We start from the raw sequence: 11823 nt of genomic DNA on the forward strand, positions 1-11823 counted from the left end.
CTCTGCTTTTGATTGGAGAGTTTAATCCATTAACACTTAATGTAATTACTGATCAGGTTTACAGTAGCTATTTTGCAATTTATTTTTATTTATATGTCTATGCCTTTGTTTCTTTCCATTAATGCCTTCTTTCCTGTTACATAGATATCTTCTATTGTATCATTTAAATTTTCTTATCATTTCTTCTAGTATTATTTCTTGCCCCCAGGGATGACAATTAACATCCTAATTTATATCAATCTAGTTTGGAGTAATGCTAACTTAATTTCAATAGTATACAAAAACTTTGATCCTGTATAGTTCTATTTTTTCTATTTCTTCTCCTTACAGTGGACAATTAGTTGGCCTATCTTCATATTCATTGATTCTCTCTTCTGCCAGCTCAAATCAATTGTTGAGCTCTTCTAGTGAATTTATCAATTTAATATTATACTTTTTAATTCCAGAATTTATATATGGTTCTTTATTTAATAATTTATATCTCTTTATCACTATTCTAGTTTTAGTGAAATATTATTTCTCATACTTTCACTTAACTCTTTAGGCATAATTTTCTTTATGTACAGTAGTTGATTTACAGGTTTTGTCTAGTAAATCTAAAATCTAGGCTTCTTAAGAGATGGCTTCTATTGACTATTTTTCCTGTGTATGTGTCATACTTTCCTGTTTTTTGCATGTGTCACAATTCTTTTTTGCTGAAAACCAAACATTTTAAATAACATAATGATAAAACTCTAGAACTCACATCCCCCTTACTGGGTTTGTTGTCATTGCTATTTACTGTTTTAGTCATTGCTGCTGCCTATTTATTCTTTTAGTGACTTTCCTGAACAAATTCTGTAAAGTCTCTGTTCTTTGTCATGTGTGGTCACTGAAGTCTCTACTTGGCTCGCTTTGTAGCCAGTTAGTGGTTGGACAGAGATATCTTTAAATGCTCTGAACCAGTGCACCTCCCACCCTTTGTTGAAGGGCTTTGTGTGCAAGTTGGGGCAGGCCTTCAGTGTTCCAGTAGTTTACAGCTTTGCCTTAGCTCTTATTTTCTGCTTGAACAGAGACTCAAGCTCAGTCTGAGGTGACAGTTTAGGGACTTTGCAGATATTTCCTGGCCATGCTCACAGCTCTGCTGTTCTCTGTTCTTATATATCATGGTCAGCCAGGTGTGGCCATGAAAGGAGACAGAGGAGAGTCTCAGGAAAACAAAATTTATTGTACTCAGAGATTCTGTAAACAGGAGGCATGGTACACCACTCAGGGCCATGTGAGGAATACAGATTTTGGTCAGGGAACAGAATACAAGGATGAAGGAAAAGTCTAGGCCAGAATCTTTATTGTGGCTTTCTCAGGAAGGGCAAGACAGGGCAGGGTAAACAGCACAGGACTGACTAATCTGAGTAGCTCCAGAGAATTCTGGCCTATAGAGATGGTCTCTTGCTGCCAATACCTGGCCCTTGGATGATTAAGGTCTCCTTAAGCTGCACTTGCCAGATAGAGAATGTATGAGTCTGGATTGGTTAGTTTGCATATCAAAGGCATGCCTCCACCCAATGCTGCCCCAGTTCTTTACTATCTGTAAGAATTGGCTAGTCCCGGGAGGACCAGTCTCTCCCCAGCCAGAAAGATTCTTAAAATGTCAAAACATAATATACAGAAAATGAAAAATATAAAGAATACACCTGCATATTTCTGTGGCCCTCTAAATTCCCAGATAATGTCAGAGCTTTTCATAGCCCACTATGAACAACTCATTCCCCATCTTTTCCTTTAAACTGTTTTTGGACAGCCCCTCATTTGCCTCAGGTATTACCCTTACCTTAGTGAGCTGTGATGTTAGACAATTGCTGCTGATTGTTGTCAATACCTGCCCGGGAGAAAGCCTTTTTGCAAGGAGCAAGCTCTGAGTTATGTCAAATAAAGATGACTCCAAGTGAGGGCTTCTAGGGAGCTGATAGGTCAAATAATAGCAAATCTCTGGGGATGAGGATTCTTTTTAGAAGCTCCAAATCTATTCTTCCCTCTCCAGTGGTTGCTAGGTTTATGGTTTTCACAGCTGCTATCATTGTGAGACTACTGGTTTTTACGGCTACTGTGAAAATGGGACAGGAGAGTGGGATTAGTGTGAGTTACAATGCTCTAAAGTTTACTGTTCCTCCTGATATTCAGTCTTTTTCCTTGAATAAATTCTTTTCATATTGTTGCAAGCTTTCAGTTAATTTCCAGAGTTCTGCAAATGTTGATTTTTCTAAAAATGCTAACAATGTTCTTAATTACTTTTATGGAGGAGCGAAGTTTTTGAGATCCTAACTCTGCTACTTAGAAAGTACTCTTCACCAGAATTTTTTTTTTAAGTCTGAATGTGTTTTTTTTAGAACTATCACATATTTCAGATGGTGAAATTGATATAGGGAAAGCAAGACGGCTGGTTTTTTTTTCAGTTTATATATATTTTTACATACTGTTGAATTGACCATTTCCAGGAATTACACTGAATTCTATGATAACATGCGTTGAGTTTAGGATATTAAATTGGATCTGCCCTTGGCAAGCTCACAAAGTAACAGGCATGAGAATTTTCTCAGCTTCAGTGCAACATGCATAGCTTTTTGTCAATCTCTGCTACTAAAGATGAAAAATGTCCAGCCTCATGAAACAGTTCTCCCTTATTCTTCGATGGGAGATGAATTCCCCCCTTCCACTAGAAACTTTCCCCATTTCCTCTTCCTAGTTAATATGTTTTTACAAGTCTTCTAGAGATATTGCTTTAGTTTTCCAATTCAAATGAGGGACTTAAACAGTGAGTATATAAAGTAACGTGGATAAAAATGTAGGACGTGCCAAGAAAAGTAAGCGGGGCAAAAATGATTGAGATAATTTAGATTTTTCTAATATCTCTCATATCACTCAGATCATTGCTTATTCCATTTATGTTTAAGGCTAGACCTCTGTAAAATCTCTTTCTCTTAAGGAAGGGAATAACCTAGTCTTTCCAAAAAGAAAACTAGAAATAATTTTGAAAATGAATCAATCAAAGTGTCAAATTATTGCATTAGCTGAATTTAAATGAAAATTCTCTAATAAGCCCAATTGTGGAATTGCCAATGAAAGCAGCAGAAAGTGCCAAGCTGTCTGAGAGGATCTCAGGCATATTTGGACTTGTTTGGCATTGCTATTTGTTTCTAATCATTCTGGGAAGTGGTGTAGTAGAAAATAAATCTAGGAGGAAGTGTACCCGGACAGCCAAAGGAGCCTCTGGGAACAATCAGTGCAGGCTGACTCCATAGCCCGTGATATACCTTCAGGACACTCCGTATTGCTCCTCTGGGCTATCACTTAGCAAAAGAGGGAGTCTGTTTTCTCCCACTTCAGATTTTATGTTGGTTTGGATCCACAGATTATCTCCACCAGCATTTAAAATGTCTCATGTGCAAAGCCTGCAAGGGAGTGATTAGCCCTGGGTTATCCTATATCTGTGCAACATCAAAGGGAGATTTCTCTAACTTTGGTAAAGTTCCAAGGCTTGGGTTTGATGAAGGACATAGATACAATGATTTGAAGGGGGAAACAAAGGCTGTTTACTGATATATTAGTTGTGAAGCTGTTGGTCCTTAAAATTGTTCCCAGAAAAGATGTTTTGAATATTAAAAATATCTTTTAAAAATTGGTTTTAGAAGACCTGTTATGATATCAAGTAGCTTATTTTAATTTGCCTAATAGTGTCATTCAAAGTTGCATAGTTGTTTTTTTTTCAGTTTTATCCAAAAAGTATACTTTTAGAAAGTTATAATTGTTTCGGTATCTATATACTGATAATGTCTGCTGTGTAGCAGAATGAAATGAGTCTGGGTCACACTTGGTTCAAAATGTCATTCTACCTCTTTACCATGACTCCTTGAACAAGTTAGTCTTCTGAGTCTCAGTTTTTCTTCTATTAATGTGTATGTTTTGGACTAAAGTATATGACATGAAATAATTTGTGAAAGTATTAGCTTAGTTCTTGACACAGTGAACACTTGATAAAAGTTATTTTGAATCTGAATCTAATCTCTTTCACTCCACCCTCCTCTTCTCCATGGGTTATCTAAATGGCAAAGTGGAAATCTTTTTCCAAAGTAATCACAGAATTATCAGATGGCCTTATATACCACCAATAGTTATGTTTAGGCAGCACACTCCTTCCTCCAGCCATTTGAAAAAGTAAGAAGAGTAGAAATGAGCACATATCCACTCTATATTAAGTTTTGGGAGTTAAGACAAATGTTTATTGGTATCTAACTCATATTGTTGGCACGTGCCTAGACCATGGTAGATTGTTCCATAAATAGTCTGCTCATGATTGGATCACTGCCAGGTTCCTTGTACGTTGCTGATGGTGAAGGAACCTCCTTTGCACAGGCTCCATCTTTCCATATGGAAGGATTTCCATGAGAGTAAAACTGGTGTCTTTTTCCACCCTCTGGTGAGACATTCCTGGTGCTTTATCTCACCCTGTTGTTTTAGCCCATTCTCTCCCTCAGTGCTCCCAAAGTGATTGGTGACTTTGGGAAGAGGAATTTTGAATATGTAGCTTAATTACTTCCTTTTCTCTGGATTTTCCTACAGACAGCACCCATTCTGTCATGATCTTCCATTCCAGACTCTGCCCCTGTTGGGAGGTCTACAGCCTTTAGCACTGCCTGTAATTGGGTTTAAACTCTGTTTAATTTGAGGATCCAGTATTAGGAAGTTCCTGATTACTGAACACCTGAGCCACATCCCCCAATCCATGAATAATAAAATTAGTATTTTGTTTGTCTCCTGCCTAAGTCCTGCTTCTATCTCCCATGCAATTCTGAAATTGGGAGGGGAAAAGACGATTTCATTTATCAGCTTTCGAAAACCCCAGTAGACATTTAATCCACGTATCTGCTGACATACTACCTCTTTCTGCATAATAGCAGATCTCAATCTATTACCCTCAGTGCAGCCCTCAGTTATTTCCATATACTTCCAAGATGTCCAATGGATGTCCAGCTCTAGATGTAGTTGTCACTTGGTGCTCAATCTTCACATTCTTATATTTTAGCTCCTCAGTATATGCAATTGCTGCCCAAGAAGGCTCATTATTTCCACTTCATGTCATAGGAGCACGAGTTTACTCCAAGAGAAATATCTCTAAATGCTCCTCAAGTGACAGTCCTTGAGCTGCCAACATGTTGTAGGATTCCAGGCAGCAGTGGGAAGAATGACTTCTTCCTCAATTTCGTGCCTCAACTTAAAAAAAAAAAAAAATTTAAGCCCCAGAGAACCTCTTCTGGGATCCAATATCTTACAGAATCTTTCATGTCAAAGAGCTTAATCATTTCTTTGGTCCCCCACCCCACTATTGGGAACAGACAAAAACTAGTACCCCTGCCACCCTTCTCCTTTCTTAATATTAGACTCTAAGCACACACTCCCTTCTCCCATTCTGCTTACAAAACAGTAGCTCTTATGTATATCAGTCACTGCATATAAATATCTTCAGTGTGGGTGTTACAGTGAGGGCTGATGAAGGATGTAAAATATGAACTCCAGTTTAGCCTGTGTTAAACCATATGTTAGGCATTTTATTTGCTTTTTCATTTCAGTGTTCCCTCTTAACACTAGTGGATGTTCACTACTGATATAGAAGACACGTTATATATGCCTGTATCTCTATAACCTAATAGATTCTTTTGTTAATGAACACAGAGAGGCATAATATGTCAGTAATTTAATTTTATGTATTTGTCATTTCTAGGCCAAGTGAATTTCTGTGAAAATTTTCCTGTAAAATAATAATACTTATTTCATTAATAAGTAGGTAGAGAGCCACAAAGCACATTCTTGCTACTCCTACTTAGGTGCAGGTGTTTGGAGACAGCCCAATTCTCAGGCTTTGCAATCCAAAAAGAATCAGAGACCTAAAATTGCCTCCCTCTTTTCCCTTTGGCTGACTTCCTTTAATTCATGAAATTGGCCTCTTGTGGGTCTGAGAACTGGCTCTAAACTGGGATGTGTACACACACAGGATTGAGGGTGAGAGACATGAGCAGAGCAATACAGAGATTGCATGACCTAAATGTCTGAAAAGTAGTCTCTAGTCCTTGAAATTCACATGAAAAATAGCTAAAATGGCCACTAAGGATTAACCCTTCCCCAACCCTTGGCTACATACAAGTAAAGTTGTTTTTGATTAAAATGAAAAACACTAGAGAGAAAAATCTCCTCCTAAAATATACCTAATTTTTGCAATAGGTTTTAAAATGACAACTAAAAGTATTCTTTTGCAGTTGCTTGCATATTTTGTATTGGAAATATGCTGGAAAACAAAATAAAATGCAGAAATGTACATATATAATTTACCGTGAATATAGGTGCAACTTCATGAGTCAAACATTAATTCAGCTTTCTCTCTCTCCTTTTTCTTTCTCTCTCTCTCTCTCTTTTTTAGCCTGGAATTTCAGTAGGGACAGTGACAAGCTTCCGGAAATGGAAGTCAGAATATCTCCAGTAATTGGGAGGGAAGAAAGTACAAACACTAGTTGATAAATAGGGTTTTGAGGTGATTTTCCAGTACAGTGTCATAAACCAAGTTAAAAATATATCAATACACAACTGGTTTTGTTACAGCTGGTGTTTGAACTAGTAAACACTAATTAAGCCCCTTTTACTAGCAAGCTGTTCTACTGAGCACTATGGCAGAAGCAAAGATGTTAAAACGTAGTGTCTGTAAGATCATAGTCTAGAACAGACAGTTGTATATGAATCTTTGAATAAAGATATACATGTAAGTTTTATTCTGTTATACTATAGAAGGTGTGTAACAGTTATTTCATGGTAGCACATTAGTGATTGATCAATAAATAGCAAAAATAGCAAGTGATTAAGAGGAGATTTAAGGAAAAGAGACACCACTGCCTTCTGGAGTGAGTTAAGATCATTCTAATTAAGATCCAACATTACTCAGTACTTTCTATGTGCTAGGCAATGTGCTAAGGACTTTACGTGTATTTGGTCATTTTATCCATATGATAACTCTATGGGATGGAAGCAATTACTATCCTTCTTCTTTGTACCGGAAGACATTGAGGCCAGGGAGGTTGGGTAATTTGCCTAAGGCAGTGGAGGAGACAGAATTTTAACTGCAGATACCACGTCCTTAGTTACTGCTCAAGACTGAATGACGGATTTTGGTTGCTGATCTTGAAAATTCATGTGACCTAGTTACACACAAGCAATGTGCTTCTGAAGGAACTGTGAATATGAAATTCACAGGACAAGTCATACATTATCTAAATTATTTTTAAATATACATTTCTTTTAAAATCAATCACCAGCAAAGGTCATTGGGTCATTTATGACTACTGCCTCATTCCTTTGTTCTTTACTATGGTTAAGAACTATTGGGGGAGAAAAATGCTTGGCCACTTCATTGGGGTTGGATGGTAAGATCTTAGGAGCAACTCAACAACAAAAGGCAATCACTAAATTGTTCAAGGGAGGCAATAAAGTACATCCTGCTTGCCCTAAGGTGGAGGGCGAAGAAAAGGAGAAGAAACAGGTGGTCAGTGAGAAGCAGGAGCAGTTAGTGGGGAGATGAGAGGCTGGGAGAACAGATGAGGAGCAGGCTAGAGAAGGGATCAAGAAAGGACTCCTACATCCCATTCTCATTGGAGGAATGTTGGGAAAAAAGTATATCTGAAAGATGAATTTTAAAATTTGAGCTCTTCTAATCTTCTGAAATCTTTAATAAAGTCTCCATTGCTCATAACGATCAGTGTATGACTTTTAAAAAAGATAATATTTTAATTTTTTTTGTAAAAGATAGTAGTTCACAATTTGGTTGACACACTGAAACGCTGAGACAGCACATGTGGAAGCAGATAGAAGGTGAAGGCAGAGGGGGTCATGGGAATGCTCAACACTGCCACAGACCGTGGAGTCATGAGTCACAAGCAGCTCTCACTTGGAGCTGTCCTTACTATGAGGGCAAGCATTGTGTTTTAATCCCAGATTTTTTTTTTTTTTTTTGTAGTGCCAGTCAAAACCTAACACTAAAGTGGTTCTATTTAGTGAATGCCATAAAAGTTGCAACGATGACTGTCATGTCTTTATCAAAATTTTTCTCTCACAGTTCTAGTCAGAATTGCTAAGTATCTTTCCAGACTCATTAGCACCTCTCTTCCTTTTACATCATGTATCTTCTTTTTGCATCTCACCCGAAAGAAGACAGTCTTAGGCAGCCTCATCCCTTCTTTTCACATAGAGCAGGTGTAGTCAAGAGGAAAAAGCTTGTGCTAGGGGTCAGGGGCTTAGATTTGGGTTCTGGCTTCAGTTTCTGCATCGACAGGATAGTAATCTGAACCCTGTTCTAGTGAGGATTAAGCCAAAAACAGTGGGTAGCACTTTGTAAACTGTAAGTGGCTATAGACATTTAGGTATGATCTTAAAAGAAAAAGACAAAAACAATTTGAGTCAAAATATTTTCTGGATTGAACAAAATAACCCATCTCTTTCCCCTCTTAAACCTTGTGTTGTTGGAAAATGGATCCTGGGGGAAATCTTAGCTCCTTAGTAAGTGAACTGACCCGGGGTGCAGTCTTTCACTCTTCTTTGCCCCTGATAAGAAAGGTCAGAATCTTTACATTTTTTCTGAGATAACTAAAAAAGTAGGTTGCAAAGTGGAGTGATGTGAGTTCTGAGAAAGCACGAAGAAGCCCAGCAAAGGTAACTGACTTGTTAGCGTTAACAGCTTATGGTAATTTTTGGCTCTTTCCTTATTCTTTGCGCAATTAAGATGTGATTTTATTTACACGTATGTGAATATATTTATTTGGAAAACTGATGTGGTTCTAGTTATAAGAATTTCTGTGTCAGGAAACATTTATCTTTTTGGAAATTGGGTGTTAATAGCCATTGTTAGTCACAGAAATATTTGTGCCTGTGATATAATTAATCTGATTCATACATCTGCACAATCCTTTGAAATGCATAGAATTTGAAAAATAAATCTTCCTGTTCACATTTAGGAATCTGCTGACGTCTTCAACTGCTCTGTGAAATCTACTATAATATGCTGTAAGTAAAGTGATTTCCCACCTTTCGGGGGGAGACTGTCTTATTCTGTATCTGCCACATACATCATCTTGCTTTCCAGTTTTCGACCAAATGGACATGTCACATATTTTAAAGTAAATGCACAAACAACTCTCAATTATCCATGCCAGCGAACAGAAGTAAAATGGAAGTTGTGGCAAGTACAGGTTTAGGTATGACGAATCAATTTATTTTCTTTCTTCATGAAAGGTTTCTTATTGGAGGCGCAATTTCAAAGTTACTTCCATACTGCCTTTTAAAGATTTTAAAATAAGTTAACAAAAGTAGGTGTAGGATGGTGTGAATCAATGTTCAATAGTCTGGGGTATGACTAGTGTACTTGTCACAATGCAAGATGTATAGAAACACTGTTTCTAACTAGAAAGTTTACAACTGAGAAGTAAGAATGTTGAAGGAAGATGGTAGAATCTGGTAGGATACGTTTGTGATTTGAACAAAGTTTCTTTAATTTTTTTTTTTTTAACTTTGTAGAGATGTGAAAACAAGGTTTCTTCTCTCCTAGCATAAAAGGGAAAATATTTAGACACATGGGTCACAAAAGCCGTTTATGCTCAAAATTCTTGCTCAAAGCCCTGATCAAAATATCTCTGGCACTACGAGGGCCTGGCAAACTCAGAGTGTACTCCTTTGATGAGACCTGGGATGGTGTCCCAGGGGCCCTGGCATCCTCCCATCTACCTGGCTGAGGCATGCTCTCTGTACAGTATGTGCAGTACTGTTTGGCTCCTGCTTCGTTACTGTCTGGAATCAGTTGCACATGTGGGTTGGCCTCTGGGGGCCTGGGCCCAGGGAACACTGTCTGAGTGGTTTTCCACTCAATGTTTGGTTTGGCCCAGTCCATGCGATGTCTTGCCAAACCTGGAAACTCCTGTCAGGAGTCACTCATCCCAGGATGGGAAATTTTCCTCACGCTGTTGTTCGAGAACCCTGATCTTTCACTTTAAACCTGGTGGGATGTCTGTTGGCCAGACCAGAGTGTCGAGAAGCCACATTTTTCCCTGTGAAGAACGTGTCTGCAGCGGATGGTATTTGTACCAGTGAAAGTATTTAGGGTTGTGGTGTTGGCCAAGTTTACCCACTTAAAGAATGAGAAACTCGTAAATGTTGCACTGAAAAGCCCTCCACTTAAAAATAACGGAGGCAATGACTACTCCAGTTCATTAGCCAAAGGAAAACATAAGGTGTGGTACAGGATGTTAACTTGGAAACAGAATTTTGTGTTTAGCTCTATAGCCTAAGAGAGTTAGCAAAATGTTCTCCTATAAAGTGAGCATGACACATGGCTCCACACAGCCGTGCCAAGGGCGTGGTGATCTTGGCACTGACAGAGGGCCTGGCTCTCCACTTGGCCCCTCTTCACACCTGTGAGGATGGATTGGTTTTCATATTTTATTCTTGTGCCCAGAGATCTCATTCTTTCAATGCACTGTGTGTACAGCAAATGAAGCCCACAAATTAAACCAGTAGATATCTAAATTTCCTTTTGCCTAACATTGTACTGGGCATCTAACTTAATATTGTTTAAAGAACGTACATAGATCACATACATGTACAGATCAACAGGTTTTCCCAGAGTGAACACGCTCATGTGACTATGACTACCCACATCAAGAAACAGAACAATTATTGGTGCCCCAGGAGCCTCTCTTGTGACCTTCATAGTCACTACCTGCTCCTCCGCTCCATAAACAGTCTCCATCCAGACTTTCGAGAGTCATATAAATGGAATCATACAGTGTGATGATTTTCTGGGTCTGATTAAGTTTCTGGAATGCATCCATTTTATTGTAAGTAGCAGTAGTTTGTAGATAGCCTTCCATTGTGTGTGTGTATATGTGTATATCAAAATTATCAATCCATTCAACTCTAAATAGGTATTTGGGGTTTTCCCAGTTTTGAGCTGTTACAGTGCTGCTGCGATCATGTCTGCCTAGTTTTTTTTTAATGAAAACAGATACGCATTTCTGTTAGCTATAAAACTAAAAGTAGAATTGCTTGGTGATATGATGTGTGTTTTTCAGTTGTAGAAGACATTACTGGAAGGTTTTCCAAAATGGTTGTATCACTGTGCTAACCATCAATATATGAGAATTCCCGTTTCTCAGGAGTCTTAACAACACTATTGTCGATCTTCCTAATTTTAGCATTCGTAGTTGTGAAGTGGTATACTGTTGCATTTCCCTAATGAAATACTTTAAAATAGCAGCGCTACCTCTTCCTGATGATCAGGGCCAATTATTTTTGTCAAGATTGTGGTTCTTGCCTGTTTGTCCCTGGTGGTGGTATAGCTTGGAGTTGAAAGGGACTATTTGTTCTGTGGTGAAAGTGTGTTCTCTTTAGGGATCAGGACCTCCAACCCTACAGAGCTCAGAGCTGTGGGGATGAAAATTCCAGGGTCCTCAGGGGGTCATGGGGAGTGATGGAAAGCACACCATCACATGCCTTGGTTCCCATACTCGTTACCATATACAATTCTTTAGTCCCACGTCTATACTGCTTCACAGAGGATGGAATTCCATCCTCGTAGTGCATTGTCTCTATACTGGCACATCAATTGTGAATTTCAGTAACGATAGCAGCTTTTTTGTTGGTATAATATGCATTCCCACCAGCAGATCCTACCTTTCTATTGTCAGGGCCCACTCTTGTACCTCTTCTGTTGTAAAAATGGGTCATCTGGGCTGATGCAATGTCATGTGGGTCCCAAGT

This window comes from Camelus bactrianus, chromosome 14 (genome assembly GCF_048773025.1).
Source record: "Camelus bactrianus isolate YW-2024 breed Bactrian camel chromosome 14, ASM4877302v1, whole genome shotgun sequence".
NCBI classification, from domain to species: Eukaryota; Metazoa; Chordata; class Mammalia; order Artiodactyla; family Camelidae; genus Camelus; species Camelus bactrianus.